The sequence below is a fragment of the Carassius gibelio genome, chromosome B23 (genome assembly GCF_023724105.1).
Source record: "Carassius gibelio isolate Cgi1373 ecotype wild population from Czech Republic chromosome B23, carGib1.2-hapl.c, whole genome shotgun sequence".
Taxonomy (NCBI): domain Eukaryota; kingdom Metazoa; phylum Chordata; class Actinopteri; order Cypriniformes; family Cyprinidae; genus Carassius; species Carassius gibelio.
In genome coordinates this window covers 3,947,322-3,966,963 of record NC_068418.1, presented here as the reverse complement: position 1 = coordinate 3,966,963, position 19,642 = coordinate 3,947,322, and the positions used below count along the sequence as shown (strand labels likewise).

General features: G+C 34.7%; 1 long non-coding RNA gene across 1 annotated transcript; it reads left to right on the top strand.

Moving 5' to 3' along the window:
- Nucleotides 1–863: 863 nt before the first annotated feature.
- LOC128011576 (uncharacterized) lies at nt 864–3,330 on the top strand. The gene is made up of 3 exons (XR_008182587.1): nt 864–1,045; nt 1,145–1,206; nt 3,293–3,330. It is a non-coding gene; the product is annotated as an uncharacterized LOC128011576 (long non-coding RNA).
- The last annotated feature ends 16,312 nt before the right edge of the window (nt 3,331–19,642 follow it).

Sequence of the window (19,642 nt, the reverse complement as noted above, 5' to 3'; positions counted from 1 at the left end):
GGATAAAAGTGTCTGCTAAATGCATTAATTTCATATTATTTAATTAAATTTTACTCAATAAAATGTTCTTATTATTATTTTATTTTTTTTACTTAACTTAGTTAAGTAGATTTACTTAATTTCCAAATGTGTTAAATTTACTTGAAAAATGCTTGTGCAAAAACTTGCCAAATAAAAATTAAGTAAATTTACTTATTACTTTTTTCAGTGTAATACTAAATATTATAGAAACTTAATTTTCTGTAAAGTTGCTTTGTAATGATTTGTTTCGTAAAAACCCTTACGAAAATTAACCATGGTTTTACTACAAATAAAACCAAAAAACCATGGTTACTGTAGTTAAACCAAGGTAACCACAAATTAACCATGGTTTTGCTATATTAACCATAGTTTTACCATGGTATTTGTAGTAAATCTGTGGTTTTACAAATGGCAGTCAATACGCCAAAAAAACATGGGCTACTACAGTTTTACTATAATAAAACCATGGTTATTTTTCATAAGAGTTTTACTTTTACGAGAGAGACAAACAGCTCCCACCCAGCACCAGACGTCATTTGGACGTCGTTTTCTGGTCTAAATCAAGTCGGCCCGTCACGGCCATCTTTTAGACCAAAAAGCGACGTTGAAAATTGGTCTTCATTTGGTCCGTCGGATTTGATCCAAATTAAGCCCAAAAAGCGACGTTGAAAATTGGTCTTCATTTGGTCCGTCGGATTTGGTCCAAATTAAGGCCAAAAAGCGACATTTAACGTCTTTTTTTTTTTTTTTTTTTTTTTTTTAGCCCAAAAATAGATGTAAATGGGCTTTAGTCCAAATTCAGCAGAAAAAAAAACTTTTATTTTGCACCACAAAGACATTAACATAAACTAGTGAAGAAATATATTAGACATCATGTCTGAAGCACTGTAAATATATTTAAATATATTTTGAAAACACTTGATGGTCACGCGCTGTACTGGAGTCACCATGGAAACGGGGCTCAGCTCAACCGTCAAGCAGCTGAACAGACGCTGTCTCTCGTGGTTGTTTTCACTAATTTCAGGTAAGTTTAATCCCTAAATTACACAAATGTTACATAAAAGTGTCCCTGAAACTTTCTTTCATGTAAATGACACGCTTTCGTTGAAAATGTACTTTATAGAAATGGTCAGTGTCTTCAGAAAAAGTCCGTTAGCATCTCAACTGTAATGCTAACTACAAGAGGTAACTTTATATGCTTCTTTCACAATATATTTCGCCTACATCAGCATGAATCTGTAATTTTCTTATATATGTGTGTGTGTTTATATAATATTTTCATAATATGTGTGTGTGCAGTGGCGTAGCCAGGGGAGGGGCCATGGGGGCACTGGCCCCTCCTGAAAACTGATTGGCCCCCCAGTGTGCCCCCACCCTTCTACTGAGACTTAGGTCTCTGCAGAGCAAAAGTGGGCATTTATCACCATATGGGTGTTTTGAAACTGCTGGGTGTTTCTGAATCATGCAATCTAAATTATCCCCCTTACCCAACCCCACCCCTAAACCTAATGTCACTATTACATCAACTAATCAGGTATCATGGTGTAAAAACACCTTGATCTCGTAACTCCCATTACTTTCCTGCAGAGACCTATACTTGCTTCTACTTGTCTGTCACTCACAAATTCAAATCATAATCTTTCAGCCTAGTAAATAAATCATGATTGCGTCGTGATGCTTCTCAACGAGGACCAAGAATAGCGAGCTGCTGTTTTCCAATGAAAAATAAGCACACGGTAAGTTGATATATTTTATATAGCTTATTTTTTTGATTAGCGAGTTGTTGCAGTGCAACAAGTGTTTGGTACTAACGTTAACGTATTTCGGTGTTAGACAGACCAGGTTCGATGACGATGTTATCTCCTAGAGCAGACCAAATGCTAATCATTATATTTACTATGCTCATCTGATGCTGAATGTAAAAGGGGTTTACTGCGTTACGATTTACTTATTTTTCAGCCGAACGCGCCGATATAGGCAACAACGCAATTTAAAGCAATGGTTTAAAAAAAGTATAATTGCAATTATAATAAAGTTATTATTGAATCATGCAGTCGATTGGCGACTTTTTTCACTTAAGTGAGGTGATGAAACAAAATGTATGATGTTTCTCTAACGCTCCACACTTGAGACTTTTTCTTACAGTCTATATGGGTGAGACACATGCAAAAACATCGTTTTTTTTACTGGTCAATTTTGAGATTTGGGGCTGTTTGTCTTCAATAACATGTCTTCTTTCAGACTTGTGGTGAAAAAAAAAGTCCAAAATATAGGTCTTTATTTTACTACACCTTTAGTCTTTTTGCGTCTGTAGATTTCTCATAAATTCAGTTGGCGTTCTAAATCACCATGGTGCTCCGCGATTGCTGTCTGCACCCTGGAAAGCTCTCTCTCTAGCTCTCTCTCCCGTACAATGTTCTCAGATCCAAATATGTTTTCACAGAGGTTATTGACAAAACGTAATTTGATGACACCCAGAAACATTCTCAAAAAAAAAAAAAAAAAAAAAAATCATACATAAATATTTAATGCATGATTAAATAGCAAAATAAATAACTAATACTAAAATAACACTGGACTAATTAAGCTATTCTATAGGATCCACATATTTTACATGTTAAACTAAAGCTACCTTTTTGAACGAGTAGCTATCTAACAAAGTATTGAATATGATATTTTAAAATCAATATGCTCAAGATTAATTAGCCTTGACATAAGTAAATTTTATTTATTCATCAATGCAAATTTACTGCAACTGCTGCTATGCAAATTGAACGGGATGTGGATAATAAACAAAAACAATTTATTATATTAAATTTATATTAGTTATATTAATTCATTAATGTATTTATTTCTATGAATTATTAATGTTATTCTGCATTTATATAAATAAGGCTATTATATATATTATATAAGGCTATTATAAATAAATTATATTATTATTATTATTATTTGTGAGTTGTACAGTATTCATACGTTGGATTATTTTATTTATTACAGTTTTTCTTTAGCTTTTGTAAAGTGAAAAGTTAATACAAATTGTATTTGATTGTTTTGATTTAGAGCAGTGACTAATTGCTATTAAAATATAATAGGGTACCACTGTTTATTACTCATTTTAAAGGTTACTGAACTCTTGAAATGATTTGGATATACAGTTCAAACAACACAAGATTGGCCCCTCTGTATTAATCGTGGCCCCTCTTATGCCCCCCAGTTGAAAAAATCCTAGAATCGCCCCTGTGTGTGTGTGTGTTTGTTTTCCTGTTAGTTATTTTGATGTCCACACTGTAAGAGTATTAATCGGTTAGTAAACCTAAAACTTTAAATTCTGTTATTATTCTTTTAATTTTTTTTGTATAATAAATATTGTTGGCTTAGACAGACTGACAGAATGACAGATTGTTTATGTTCTAGATTCTTCCATGCTGATGGCCGTGCCTGTATCCAGCTGAAGCACATTTTTAGACATTATGAAGCATATAACTAGTAAGTAATACCTCAAACATACACTATTATTCAAACGTTTAAGGGTCAGATTTATCATGTATTTACATTTACATTTATTCATTTAGCAGACTCTTTTATCCAAAGCGACTTACAGATGAAGACAGTGGAAGCAATCAAAAACAAGAAAAAGAGCAATGATATATAAGTGCTATAACAGTTAGCTTAACACGGTACACATAGCATGGGATTTTAAATAATATAATAAATAAAGAGAAAACAGCTAGAATTAAAAAAAAAAGAGTAGAACAAGCTAGTTAGAGGTCTTTACACATACACACACACAATTGCATAATAAATGTAAAGAAAATAGGATACAAAAAGATTAGAAATGTAGTTAGATTTTTTTAAGAATAGAATTAGAATAGTGAGTGTTAAAGTTAGAGGATCAAATAAAGGTGGAAGAGAAATAGAAAATATTATTTAAAAATATATTTAAAATATATGTTTTATGCTCACCACTGCTGCATTCATTTGATTAAAATACAGTAAAATAGTAATATTTGAAATTACTAGGGGTGTCCTTGACTAAGGTTTTTCACTGTCGAATCAGAATTTTTGAATCTTGCCGATATTCGACTGATAGTCTAATCATATGTTTGGGGGGAGAATACAGTGAGTCAAGTCAGACATTCGACAGTCACTGATCTTAACACTGGTAAAATGTGTAATGAACACCTCGCAGATACAAACGGGGTAAATAATAGTTCATCATTGATAGATCTTTTCTATTTCAGAGACTGAAAATCATTGATAAACCACAAGGTAATTGTGAATAAACTTATTGCAAGAGGAATAATAATAAGAAAAGAAAATGCATGTGTGATTTAATATTGCTTCTTATTTTTCAGTGTTGAAAGTTGTTTCTTGTCATCTTTGTGCATTTTCAGATGTTGTGCATATTTATGGATCAAATTATTTAATGTTGTTTAACTTTTTAACATTATAATATTGGTTGTCTTCTCTTTTTTCAGAGTTTAGCTCCAACCCCAGTTAAGCAGACCTGAGCAGCTGTTCAAGGATCAGCAGAAACTCTGCAGAACAGTGGTCCTCCAGCCCAGGACTGGACACCAGTGTTGTAAGTCATTCTGCCTCTTTATAGTTCAGGTTCAGAACATATTGCAGGAGATCTCAACATTGTCTCTCAAGGTCCACTTACATGCAGAGTTTTACACCAACCTAGTGCAGTGCACCTGAACACATTAATCAAGGTCTTCAGTTTTACTAACTATAAGTCACAAACAGGTGAGTGTGATCAGGTGTGGACATAAACTCTGGGGGTGAATCACTCTGGTCCGTTGCTCAGTACTCAGTGGTGAAGGGCTGCCTCAATCACAATTTTCTTTTTACGGTGCTCTGATAATTCGCTATAAGATTACACGTAATAGATTTTAAAACACAAACCAATAATATATTTCAGCATCAACATATCACTAGACAGGTAATGTCTAATCTAGTAAACATTTCCAATTAATTTATGAATTAAATCTTGCACATACATGTAATAAAGTATTCATCATAATGTGCTGTAAATAGCATTAAAAGAAAGATATCAGTTTTATTGTTGTGCATTAATGTCAGTAGTGATGTTGTACAATGAGGACAGAAATAGTCACCAGTGTATAGTGAGCCACAGTACTTACCACTACCTACATTTGTGTACACAATATATTCACAACTTGGCAAACTGTGAAGCTGATTGAGACGTAAACTCTGCATGACAGTGGACCTTAAGCCAAGCATAGGTCTCTGCAGGAAAGTAATGGGAGTTACCAGATCAGGGTGTTTTTAGACCATGATACCTGATTGGCTGACATCATAGTGACGGTAGGTTTAGGGTGGGGTATAGGTAAGGGGGATCATTTTGATTGCATGATTTAGAAACACCCAGCAGTTTGAATACACAAACCAAGTCATAAACGCCCGCTTTTACTCTGCAGAGACCTAAATCTCACCTTAATGGCCAGAGCTGACAACCCGACATACTGATTAGTTAATAATCCCTCATGAAGAATGATTAATACACTTTAATTTGTACATTTTGGACAACCATTGTTTTTGTATTATTTATTTACATTTTAGTTACTGTTTTCTTTCTCACTTTAGATGCTGGAGATAAAACAGTGAGGCTAAAGCATTCAAAGTGGAAACATCTGCCGTGGCTCATTAATCCAGAATTGGGACGGAGGAAAGAGCAGAAGAAGAAGCAGAAGATCAGAGATCATGCAGAGATCTACTGGTGCCCCTGTGGGAACCCCATTTACCAAACGTGTTCGTTAAACCAAAGATTTTCATCACTCACCTTTATGTTGTTCCAAGCCAGACTTTTGTTCATCTTTGAAACATAAATGCAGAACTTTTTAATAAAATCTGAAAAAAAAATTTTTTATATAAAATAACGCATTCACACAAGCACCATGCATCAGTGTAGCATTGGCGTGAGAGCTGGCGCTTTTTTATGCTTTTGTCAAAATCCATTGGGGATTCATAATTTCTGAATAGATTATTTTTGCTGTTGTTGTTTTTTTTTTTGCGTACACAAGGCATCTGTTAAAAAAATATCTTAATTTGTGTTCTGCAACATGGTTTGCTGCAACATGAGGGTAAGGAAATAATGACAGAATTTAAATTTTTGGTTGTTCTAATGTGGTTATAATTGGTCATAGTTTATTGTCTTGAAAAATTATATTAATACAGAAAGATGGATTAATTTGATAAGTTTATAGTAAAGACTTTTAAATCTAAATAAATACTACTCTTTTGCAAGGTCTATTAAAAAATACTGACAAATGGAATGGTTTCCACAAAATATTGGGCAGCACAACTGTTTTAAACATTGATAATAATCAGAAATGTTTCTTGAGCAGCAAATCAGTATATTATAATGATTTCTGAAGATCATGTAACTGAAGACTGGGGTAATTGTGTTATAAATTCAGTTTACAAGCATAAATTACATTTGACAATGCATCCACATAGAAAACTATTATTTCTGTAGTTATATTTCACAATATTACTGTTTTTACAGTCTGTTTAATCAAAGAAGTCTTAAGATGTGATCAAGAATTTACATGAAAGATGTAATGTGTCAATAAATGTGTCAATATACTGTGAATTGTCTTATTTTCACTAATTAGGAATATGAAAAATAATTCACGGTTGTAATTAGGTCTGGAAAAGACGTCTTTTCACCTTTCACTTTTAAACCACATTTAAACGTAATTTGGACGTCTATTTATAAACGTCTTTTCGACCTGATAAAGGCGTCTTTTCACCTTTCACTTTTCAACCACATTTAAACGTAATTTGGATGTCTTTTTATAGACGTCTTTTCAACGAGTTTTTGCTGGGTGGGCTAACTTTGCTTGTCCAAAAATAAAATTGAGTAGATGATAAATCTCCTTCTTGCTACGTTTATATTTAGGTCAATAGATAAAAAACTCAAGTGGGAAAACTCCTAATGTCTGACACCACCCTCCAAGAATTTCAAAGAGGCAATAACCTACTACAGTCAGCAAACAAATAAAAACTGTCTCCTGTTGTTCACAGAAAGGACACCCAATCCCCGCTAGTGGATCAAAATGTGCTCTGTGTTTGTTTGTAGCAATAATACTATGTACAACAAACCACTGCAGGTCTCCAGACCTTTTTATCAATGGGGGGGGGGGCTTGTACATGGTGCTCCAGCAATGAACACATTAAAGGGGGGGTGAAATGCTATTTCATGCATACTGAGTTTTTTACACTGTTAAAGAGTTGGATTCCCATGCTAAGCATGGACAAAGTTTCAAAAGTTAAGTTGTACGTTTGAAGGAGTATTTCTGTTCCAAAAATACTCCTTCCGGTTTGTCACAAGTTTCGGAAAGTTTTTTTCGAGTATGGCTCTGTGTGACGTTAAATGGAGCGGAATTTCCTTATATGGGTCCTGAGGACACTTCTCCCGGAAGAGCAAGCGCTCCCGTAGAGCAGAGCAGAGACGAGACATCCACTGACCAGAGCGAGAGCGTCGCCAAATGTCACAAAAGAAGTGTGTTTTTGGTTGCCAGGGCAAGACAACCCTGCACAGATTACCAAAAGAGAAACAGCATTAAGGGACCAGTGGATGGAGTTTATTTTTACAGAGCATCAACGGAGTTGTGCAAGTGTTTGTGTTTGTTCCCCTACATTTCGAAGATGCTTGTTTTACAAACAAGGCCCAGTTTGACGCCGGATTTGCACATCGTTTATTTCTTAAGGATAATGCAGTCCCAACGAAAAAGGGTCACGATCGTGTGTTGGAACTGCAGGCGGTGAGTAAAACTGCTTCAAATATCTCTGTGTTGTTAACTTAGCTATCGGCGTGTAAGCACATCAAGTAAACAACATGCGATGTTGTCATCAAACTGCACTTTACACATGTACAGCTTAAAAAAAAAAAAAAAAAATAACACAACAAAGTGGAACTTAGTCATTTTCCAAAACCGCTAAGCAAATATATACAGTTTCAGTACATACCACAAAGAGACGTCGTTGCTGAGGCTTGCTCTTGTCAAATTTCAGCCTCTGGATCTGATTCTGGATCATAAATATACGCTGAATCTGACTGTTAGCCATGGTTTGTTTTGGTTGTTTTTTTTTCCTCAGCTTCCAAACGCTCTCAACGCAAAAGCCTACTGGCGCTGGTGATTCTTTAGCTCCGCCCACACGTCACGCCTCCAGCCGGTCGTGTTTTTATAGGTGCAGACTATCTTTCTCTTATGAATATAATAAAACCAAAGACTTTTTGGAGTTATGAATGATGCAGTACTACTCTATAGGTACTCAAGATTAACAGGATATTGAGTGAAAACGAGCATTTCACCCCCCCTTTAAACATACGATTGCGACAATATGGTTTTTCAAGTCATCTCCAGCAGGTGATAAATAAAGTATATGAACAATGCAGTGTTATAACAGTATTTATTCTGCCTTATTATGTGATAAAAAAAAGTGTTTGTAGTGTATATAAACAAATAATAATTATTTTGTTATTGTCCAGCAATTATAGATTTCTAAGACAATTAAAAGCCTGAAGTTAGAGAAAAATATAAGTTGCCTATACACTACCAATCAAAAGTTTTTGAACAGTAAGCTTGTTAATGTTTTTTAAAGAAGTCTCTTCTGTTCACCAAGCCTGCATTTATTTGATCCAAAGTACAGCAAAAACAATAACTGATTTCTATTTGAATATATTTCAAAATGTAATTTATTGAGATTTCAAAGCTGAATTTTTATCATCATTACTCCATTCACACGATCCTCCAGAAATAATTCTGATATTCTGATTTGCTGCTCAAAAAAACGAAAAAACAGAACAAAAAAAAAAAAAAAAAACTAATAATAATAATAATAAAAAAATGCTGAATAGATTTTTTCAGGTTTCTTTGATGAATAGAAAGGTCAGGAGAACAGCATTCACATGAAATAGAACTCTTTTGTAAAATGATGTCTTTATCATTACTTTTGATCAATTTAAAGAATCCTTGCTAAATAAAAGGATTCATTTCATTATTTTTTTTTTCCAATTTTTTTTTTTCTTCTTTTGAATGGTAAAGGGTATAATGTTGTGAAAGCTTTTTGTTTCACATAAATGCTGATCTTTGGATCCTTCTATTCATCAAAGAATACTGAAAAAATTTACTCATATGTTTTAAATAATGATAATCATCAAATCAGCATATTAGAATGATTTCTGAAGTATGAAATACGAAAGACTGGAGTAATGATGCTGAAAATTCAGATTTGATCACAGGAATAAATTACATTTTAAAATTGTCACGGTTCATGAATGCACCGTTTCCTGCTTGTCTCATGTTACGTCATGTTGATTGTTTCATGTGGGCAGCTGCAGCTCATTCCACCAGCCTACTTAATGCGCTGTCTTCCGTCTCTTGTTTGTCAGATCGTTGTTCGAGGTCCTCCGTGTTTCTTGTCTGTGTTCCACTAGCTCTGCTTCATTGTGTCTTGTTCCTGTTCGGTCGCTATTGGATTTACCAGTCATCACGCGGATTCCTCACCACCACCACCTGCGCACTCAATCACCTCCTCACCTGTCTGTGCTGCCATTGAGGTCCCTGCGTCACCCACCATCATCCAGCCTGACGATACTTCTCTTAATAAACATCAATTACTTGCAACTGTTTCCTGTCCTTACTTCTGCCGTGACAAAAATATATTCAAATAGAAAAAAGTTATTTTAAACAGTAAAAATATTTCACAATATTACTGCTTTTGCTGTATTCTGGATCAAATAAATGCAGGCTTGCTGAGCAGAAGAGACTTCTTTCAAAACATTAAAAATCTTACTGTTCTAAAACTGTTGACTGGTAGGCTATATAGATTAAAGAAATTCTATATTGTAATGTTTTATATATATATTTACATTTATATTTACATTTAATCATTTAGCAGACGCTTTTATCCAAAGCGACTTACAAATGAGAACAATAGAAGCAGTCAGGTCAACAAGAGAACAACAACAGTATACAAGTGCCATGACAAGTCTCAGTTAGTCTAGTATAGAACGCATAGCCAGGTATTTTTTTTTTTTTTTTTATTAAATGAAAAAGACAAGAAAAGGAAAAGTGCTGGTGTTAGTAGGTTAAGTGCAGGCGAAAAAGATGAGTCTTTAGATGTTTCTTGAAAATGAGTATGACGGAGCAGTACAATTGTGAAACCAACCTTTTACCAATAAAGAAATCCGACTACGCCACCCTAGAATTTAACTCTAGGGAACAATACTCAAAACCCAAAAATGGAGTGCACTAAGCACACAGGTTCGGTTCCCTCATGGAAGTAAGCAGGAGACGTGGGTGAAGTATCAAAATACAAATGTTTATTAATACAAGAATGGTTTTTAAAAGAGACACTAAAATGTCGGTAGGCAGGAGACACCACTTTAAATGGAGAAAAACAATTACAAAAATGAATGTGGGCAATAACGGAAAATTAATTTTAAATATGAAAACCAAATAAAGTAAATATCAGCAGGGCTGAGGCTCCCATCGGCAGGCATAGAAATGGAGTCTGGTTTTACAAGAGCACACTTCACACACACACACACACACCAAAGTGCACTCAGATCACACTACCACACACTTGAAGTGATACACCGCACGCAATGAAGAACCACCACCACAAGAGGGAAGATCCATTCACCAGTGGGACCCCCAGCTCCTGCAGACAAGCAAAAATAAGTGAACAAAAATCACAATTAAACACAATTAGCTCCACATACAATATAAGCAAATGATAATAACTGATAAAACTCCAAACAAAAAGGGATCAATGTCACAAAATAAAGAAAAACATTAGAAGAATCAAATAAGTTCAAAAGAAATTACAAGCAACTTGAAGTCAGATGTAGACAGAAAGCAAATCAAGTTGCGTTAATAAAGAAGAAATAACATACAAATAGCCAACACAATATAACCAAAAGTATAAACCGAAAACGAAAACAAAATTAATAGAAAAGAAACAAAACAATTCTCTTCCCTCAATAAAACAAGATCGTCATATTCTCCCTGCTGACACACAAACAGAAAGCGGCCACTACACCCAATCGGAACCAGACGAACAGTCCCCTTGCAGGAATGTAAGCAAAACGTCCACAGCACAAAGCGGAAGACAGCAGCAACGCAGCAGATCCGACACCATATAAGCCAGAACGGAATGAAAAGAGTGAACGAGAGGGAGAACCCTATAGCGAACACAAAGAGAGACATTACTAATGATACTTGCCCTTCACGAATTATAATTACATTTAAAACACTTACCGTCGAGGTATCACCCCAAATAGAAAATATACAGGCACAGGTCTATTAATCAGCCCACCGACAACAATGGGGTAGAGGAAACCATACCTAGATAGCATGCGACAGCGTCAACAGCACAACAACGGTAGTACAATATGCGTTCATACAGATGCACATGGACACACACATACCTGAGAGGCAACCAGTCACTACATCCACAAAAGCAGCGCCGAAAACACGGCGACACCCAGACAAAACGACACTAAAAAGCGTACAAAAAAAAAATTGCTTTAACAGCCCACCAGTTTGCAGATTACACCCCGTTACAGCACAGCACGCTTACCTGTAACCACGTAAACACAGGCACAAAGGAGGAAAATCGGACGTGACGCACCACGGCCAACAACAAATCAGCCCTTATATTACGGATACTGATCGCTGATAGGCAAATCCGGCTGTCAATCACCTAATCTCATTACATTCATAAAGACTCAGCTGTACGAATTGAGATTGGGAGGTCATTCCACCAGCTGGGCACAGTCCAGGAAAAGGTCCGTGAGAGTGATTTTGAATTTCTTTGGGATGGCACCACAAGGCGTTGTTCACTTGCAGAGCGCAAACTTCTGGAGGGCACATAGGATTTAACCAGTGAGTTTAGGTAAGTTGGTGCCGTGCCAGTGGTCGTCTTGTAGGCAAGCATCAGTACCTTGAATTTGATGCGAGCGGCTACTGGTAGCCAGTGTAACCTGATGAGGAGAGGATTAACGTCAGCTGTTTTTGGCTCATTGAAGACAACCCTTCATCATTTGCAGAGGCTTGACAGTACATGCAGGAAGGCCCGCCAAGAGAGCATTACAATAGTCCAGTCTGGAGAGAACAAGAGCTTGGACAAGAAGTTGGGTTGCTTGCTCTGACAGGAAGGGTCTTCCTGATCTTCCTAATGTTGTATAAGGCAAACCTGCAGGACCGGGTCGTTGTAGCAATGTGGTCAGTGTGGTTATTGAAAGTTTGTGTCCAAAGCACAGTGTATGTGAAATACAGTAGTTTGTAGTATTTTTTTACAGTAACATTGAATTTAACTTTAAGTATATTTTACAGCAATATTTTGTAATTTTACTAAAGTTACTGTATTTACCTGGGAAAAAAGTTGCCAGTAAAGTCATAAATATATGTGACCCGTCACGGAAACCAGTGACACAAGTTGGCAGCACAACTTTCCAGCAAAATGAGAAAGAAGCGTTTTTTTTTTTTTTCAAAATTGGTGATTTTCGTTTTTTTGCAGAATCTGTTAGTTGAGATTACGAAGGAAGCCTCTCCGTGTTTGAGATAGCAGTATTGGTATATTTAAAAGCATACATTTTGAGGTTGAAATCGGCTTGTTTTTCAGAGATTCTAGCACGCAGTAGGGGCGTGTCATTGTCAGTCTGTATTTCCATACTGGATAAGCCGGCTTTTGTTTCTTTTGTTATTGCCCCCGTCCTCCGAGGGAAGCGTGGCTACTTATTATGCAGCGCTCTGGCCGGCTCTAGCCGATATCAAAATTCAATGAAGATGGACGCCGCAAAGATGATCGCAGACAAGCTGAACCGTGGCCATTACACCGAAAATGTTTTGAAGTACTTCTTCGACAAGCCGGATGCTTATGAACAAGCGCTCACTGATTCTGAAGATGATCTGAGCGACGATGAAAGGTCAGATCCAGACATTATGTACAAAATACGGCTGGATTCTTTAGCTGCGGAAAAAGAGTGGCAGGACATGCAAATTATTGGACATTTAGAGGCAAACAGACGCACAGTGCAAACTTCAGAGATGGTTACATCCACAAAGAAGACCCCAACAAAGAGAAAGTGTGCCCGAAAGACTTATTCCATTGGAGGCATCGAGATCTGCAATAATACTTTTCTGTTCCTTATGGGGTGAGTTTCCATAAACATCAAAGTTTGTTGTTTTGTGTTCAGTCTAAGAACACGTACACGTTATCTCATGTTTAGTCCATGTTTAGATTTTCCCATATCTACCTATTGTTATTAACTAGCTCATCGGTTATCACAGAATCCTGTTCAAAAAGTCCTAATGCTACACAATGAAATCAATTCACCAAGTTTTATGTAGAAAACCAGCAAATAACAAATAAAATTAGCATCCATATGTACTTTTTGTTTACATGAACATTAAAATAATAAAATTAAAAATGATGGCCAGATTTTAAAGGAGTGTCTTGCAACATTATCTACACTGCACAAGTTCAAGTAGAGTTTTGACAAAAAAGGTTTTATAAAAAGATAAAACTCACATATTTCAGCCTCTAAATCATTTTTATAAAAGTAAAAAAAGATAAAATACTGACATTTACAATGCACATTCTCCTATATTATTAATAGTATGCAGTCCGATTTTTCCCGTTGTGTCTGTCGTTGCTATGCAACCATGCAGCTTTACAGGGGGAGCTTTACAGGGGGTATGACTTATCTAAATGAGATGTAAATTAGCCCTATTGTCACTCCCAGCAGGTGAGAACAGGTGAGAACTGCACAATGTTTAGAGGCCATTTTTCAGCTTTTTGAACTTTTTTGAGTGCCTACCTTCAAATGGCCACAACTTCTCCAAATATTATCAGATTTCCATGTGTTACACATCGTTGGAAAGCTTGGAGACTACACTGAATCTGTGAATAACTCAAAATGCCCTAGAACTGACTTGTGTCCCTACTCTCCGTGATTGGTCACATATTTTACAGCATTTATTTGTAATTTCATTATATTACAGTATTTAACTGGCAAATAAAGTTGCCAATAAAATCCTGTAAATACCCCTAAATACAATATGATGTTGTAATAATTTAACAATGAAACTGCTTTAAAGAATAATTTTAACAGTAAACTATAAAATATGGTATATAAATGCATTATCATGAACTCTATCTTAATACATTTACATTTACATACTGGTAAAATAAAAATGTCAGTCTTTCAACAGTTAAAATCTTATCATAAAAATAACATAGCATCACAAATAACTACAAATACATGCTAAAAAAAATAAGCCATACTCAGAGTAGAACATTAACTTTCTATAAAAATGAAGGTCAATCAACAGAATTTGTATAATTTTTGTAAAAAAAAATGTTTTAAAGAAAATTGTTAAAATAAAATGCTGGAATCAACATTAAATCACAAATTCTGTTGTTTGAGCTTATGTTCTACTAAATTAAGAATATTCCAGCGAAAGACAATTTAATAAATACATACCGAAAGTCCATCAACTTGCTGAGATGAGCACACACATGAGGGTTGTCCCTCTTCTCTGAGACTTTTCCACTTGTTTTGCCTCTATGTGTCTGTCTTGTATCCAGTGAGTGTTGTGATTCCAAGAAAACATCTGCACATAAAAACAAGCAGAAGCATCAGGATAAAGTTAAGTATTGAATGAAACTAGCTCAATTAAATAAATGTCAAAATGCCACTTATACAATACATTACAATCAGCATTTATCAGTACTAAATTGTCATTATAGGGTGGAGTAATCCTACAATTAATAAATGTTGGAAAAATGCAATGATACTTTTTAAAAGTGAAAGTAAACCGCCATTAGATGGCAGCAAATAACTTGAGTGAATGAATGAGTGAATTAACTGAGTCATTCATTGAACCGATCCATTCAAAAAGCTGAATCATTCAGCAAAAACACCGCTTAATTTTGATTTGAGAATGAGCAAAATAGTTTTGCTTTGATCATTGTTTGGAACTATTTTTGTTGGTGAAATTGAACAACAGTCGATCTTGAGTCTAAAAAAGTAAGTAACTTGTTAACTAATTGTTTCTTGAACTATGTATTTGCAATCGTGAAACTCACGAAAACAGCTCACTTGTGATGCTACTTATATCATATATTATAAACAAACTCAACAGTTGAACATTTACCTCCTGTGTTTTCCCTGAGTTTATGTGTGCCGTTAAGCTTGTTTTGATGTTGAATGAAACATTAATATAATCAGAATCAGTCTCACGTTTCGATGCTTCCTCAGTCTTTTTTTTAAATCAGTCCAGTTGGGCATATAAAGATATCTTTCACTTATTATAGTAAGGCGTCACGTCAATATGGGACAGTTGGACATAAACAAATGAACACATATAAACAAATGAAATTTCACATATTTTGCTGTTCGTCAGCTATTTCGACAGATATTAGTTACTATGACAGACGTTCACATTGGGCTTTATAATAAAAGTTAGGTAAACACTACTTTAAATGCTCTCAATAAGAAAATGTAACTTCCAAAAATCGAAAATTTGGCCTACAAACACTGACCAATATAATGGTGACAAACAAATGGAGATTTTCTCGTTTGTTGATTCTGCTTGTTAGCATCAGGTGTCTTCAATAATGGTCAATCAAAACTCAATTAACTTCTTAATTATCTCATTAACTTCAACTCTGCTTCAGTGTTACTTTTAACACTGCTTCAGTGTTTATATGTGTCCACACTCAGAGTGTTAAATTAACACAGGAGATTTTGCTGTGTAACTATGCTATGATAGCAATTCCCAGTTTACTGCACAGAAGTTATCAAGGTCATTTGTCTAAATGTCAGGATAGGAGGCTATTGTGATATGATATCGCTTATCAGGGGCTCTGCACAAGATCCCGGGCCCTATGCAAAGGCAGTCCCCCCCCCCCCCTGATAATATATATTTCAGACTTTTCAAGAGCCCTCTCTTCCTTTGGGGCCCTGGTAATCAGTACTGGTTTTACCCCAGTCCGGCGCCCCTGTCACTTATACATTATAAGTATATACTCTAATAAATATAAAAAGGATATATTTCTCAAGTATAATTAAGTGAACTTACCAGGAATTATGAATAAAGCCTCTAATCTTCAATCTTTCTCATGCTGCTCCAGTCTCTGGGTTTCAGATTTGAATGATGCGCGTGCAATCCCATAATGCCACACTACAGTAAATTAGTGTAAAAAGCAGGAACTACAGTGACAACACCTGCTTCTTGTAAATGAATTACAGTTGATGTGGAAATATACTGTTAACAACTGTAAAACCTTATTTGACCCATAATTCATTGCGAATTACAGCTGCATCTTGTAAAATGTTTATACAGTAAAATTCTGTAAAAATTTTACTGTAAATTAGATACTACAGCAATTTTTTGCAGTGCATATGAGGAACGAAATGAGATCGGTCCAGCATTAAGACCGCACTAACAGCTATAATTCTTATTAACTGCTATTGTTCTTGATTTTTCAAACTGTCTCCAATTATGCCTTAACTGTGTGAGCAAAAATGGAGTATGGTATATTTTAGCTGTTTTATGCGCTTGTGCCTCACGTGCACATATTCATTGTAAACAGCGCAGTTCAGCATGAGCAGCGGTCTACTGTTGCATATTTTTGCTCATTATAATATTTTTTCCGTCGATACTGAAACACACGTGAACCAAAAAGCCTATTTTACCTAATAAATAATAGTTTAGCTGCAAATACGCAACATCACGAATATGGAAACGTTTGGATGTGTCCAGAAGGAGAGAGGTAAACCCAACAGGTAAGCTAAGTGGACATACTGTATATCAATTTATTTTATTTACTTATTTATTTTGTGTTTATCCCATTTTTTTCATTGCATATGAAAATTTAGGAATAAAAAAAATCCTCCTACCCCCTAAAATTTCTCTTCAAATTCACTTGTGCGCAATACCTTCCTCTCGCGTTGCTCAATTCTGGACGATGTAAAAGTGTTTGATATAAAGGTTGCTGTCCCATTTTATACATGAATTGATAATTGTTAAAAAATCAAATTATTTTGTTAGTTTCATGGTAACATGCAATCGATGTCTTCTGTTATATAGGCTATATGTAATATTCACTGTGGCATTTTCACCCGTTTAAACTTAAAATTTCATTTGATTTTAAATTCAGTTTAATAGTATTAAAAATTCAGTTTTAAACTAGTATAAAAACGCATTAAATTGCTTACATTATTTCTATAAATTAAAGTAGCCAACCTTAAAAATGTGTTGTCATGACTTTTTCATTGTATTTTTTTTTACAGTCTGATAAAGAGCTGTATTCGTTTTCCATTTTTTTAATATTATTTTTGTTTTAGTTTATTGAAAATAAATTGGCTAAAATAGAAGCAGAGACGTTTAAATTAAAACAACCTTGAGGGAAATATAGGTTTTATTATTTTAATAAATCGCAGATCTCACAGACGAACGTCTTAATATGATTGCACATTAGAAATGTTTGGTGAGATAAAAAGCACGATAACATTAAGAAAATCTATTCGCCATTGTCACTCTTTATTATTAAGCAGGAGTTTACGTACAGTTAATGCGTGTGCGTGCACTGCATTATGGTGTTGTGTGTGGTGTGTGTGTGTGTAACTGACAGACAGCCTCCGCGGCACGCATTAGAGATCTCGCAGATCTCACAGACAAACGTCTTCATATAATCTCACATTAAAAATGTTTGGTGAGATAAGATGTGCACGATAAAATTATTAAACAAAAATACATAGTACATAATTTTTCCCCCTTGTTCCAGTACTGAAAGCAGAACCGATAGCGTCAGATCTTACTTATATGGTCTTTCATCATTTATCCCCGGGGCCAGTTTAATACCTCTGATTTATTTTTTAGCGTGTTAAAAAAAAAAAAAAAAATGCAGCAAACAGATAATAGGTGATGAATCCGTTAAAATGCAACTATAGAGGACTTATATATTTTTCCTCTGTCAAACGTATTTTATTTTTTAGCGTGTTTAAAAAATAACTTTTTTAAATAACTGTTAGTTTATAGCTAAGCGTATATTATCATATACTGCAATTATATTTATCCATTATAATTCTATATTTTTAATTCGTGTTTTGTTTTGATATATTTGTTAAATTTAAAGGATTTGTTGTAAAGTGAAGGGAATTAAATATATCCTGTTTGTACTTGATAACATTATTAGGCCAGCCGTTATTATTTCTAAATGTAATAAAATGCAATTTATACATGAATTATATCATATAAAAAAACACCCAGCAAACGAAAATAAGTGATTAATACATTAAAATTAAACCTATACATGATTAATATATATATTTTTTCTCTCAGAAACTTAATTAATTTTTTTAGCATGTTTAAAAATAAATAAAGAAAACATGCAGCAAATGAAAAAAAGGTGATTAATCCGTTAAAATTTGTTACTCTGGATTAACAGTAATTATAAGTATTATATACCTCAGAGCAGAGCCTGCATGGGCCTAATCTATTAATTTCCGTTTTTTGTTTTGTTTTTCCCATTGCATCTGAAAATGACTTTGTTCATCACATTCACTTCACGCGCTCTGGCGCAGATACGCCTCTCGCGTTGCTCAGCTGCACATTAAAATCCCCAGTGTTAATTTAACACTCTGAGTGTGGACACATATAAACACTGAAGCAGTGTTAAAAGTAACACTGAAGCAGAGTTGAAGTTAATGAGATAATTAAGAAGTTAATTGAGTTATGATTGACCATTATTGAAGACACCTTATGTTAACAAGCAGAATCAACAAACGAAAAAATCACAATTTGTGTGTCACCATTATAGTGGTCAGTGTTTGCTTTAGTTGGGATCTTGGCTTGTAACTTTTTAATTTTCAGAATTGTGTGTCAAGCCAAGAGTAAAAATCATTGGGTGGTGATAATTATGTTTTAATGTAATTGTTGCTTGACCTTAATCACTGAATTCATTTACAGTCTTGTCTCTTCTTATCGACAGTAACAGCTTTGATTCCACAATGAAAGAGTCTGTATTTTCTCTACATTTTGTAAGCATCTCTTGTGATTCTGTGATTCAGATTTTTTTAATTTTTTTATTGAAGAGTTTTAATTTTAGGCACACACAGATAACAAGAATCAGCATATGAATTTCAACAACGGTGACAAACAGCATATTCAGATAAACAGATCTACTCAGAACATCACAAAACTAGATAATAAAAAAGCTCATAATTTAATCATGCCGCAATGCATGATGGGAGTCATGGATGCTTTTTTGATGGTCGCCATTGTTGTGATCCTCACGTTGATTCTTGATGTCTGTGTGTCTAAACTAAATAACTCTTTCTTTATGTAAAACTAACTAACTAAAAACATGTCATATTATGCCAGAAATGCTGGATCATTTTATCCACCTAATTTATGTACACAGTAAAGGAACCTGAACTCAGCCATTCAGGTCACTCCATAAAAATTAGTCCAAACCACAATAAAATCAATAAGTTTGCCTTGGCTTTGGTTTATCTGTATGTTACAACTCAGTTACCACAGCCACACAAAATCTAAAGTTTATAACT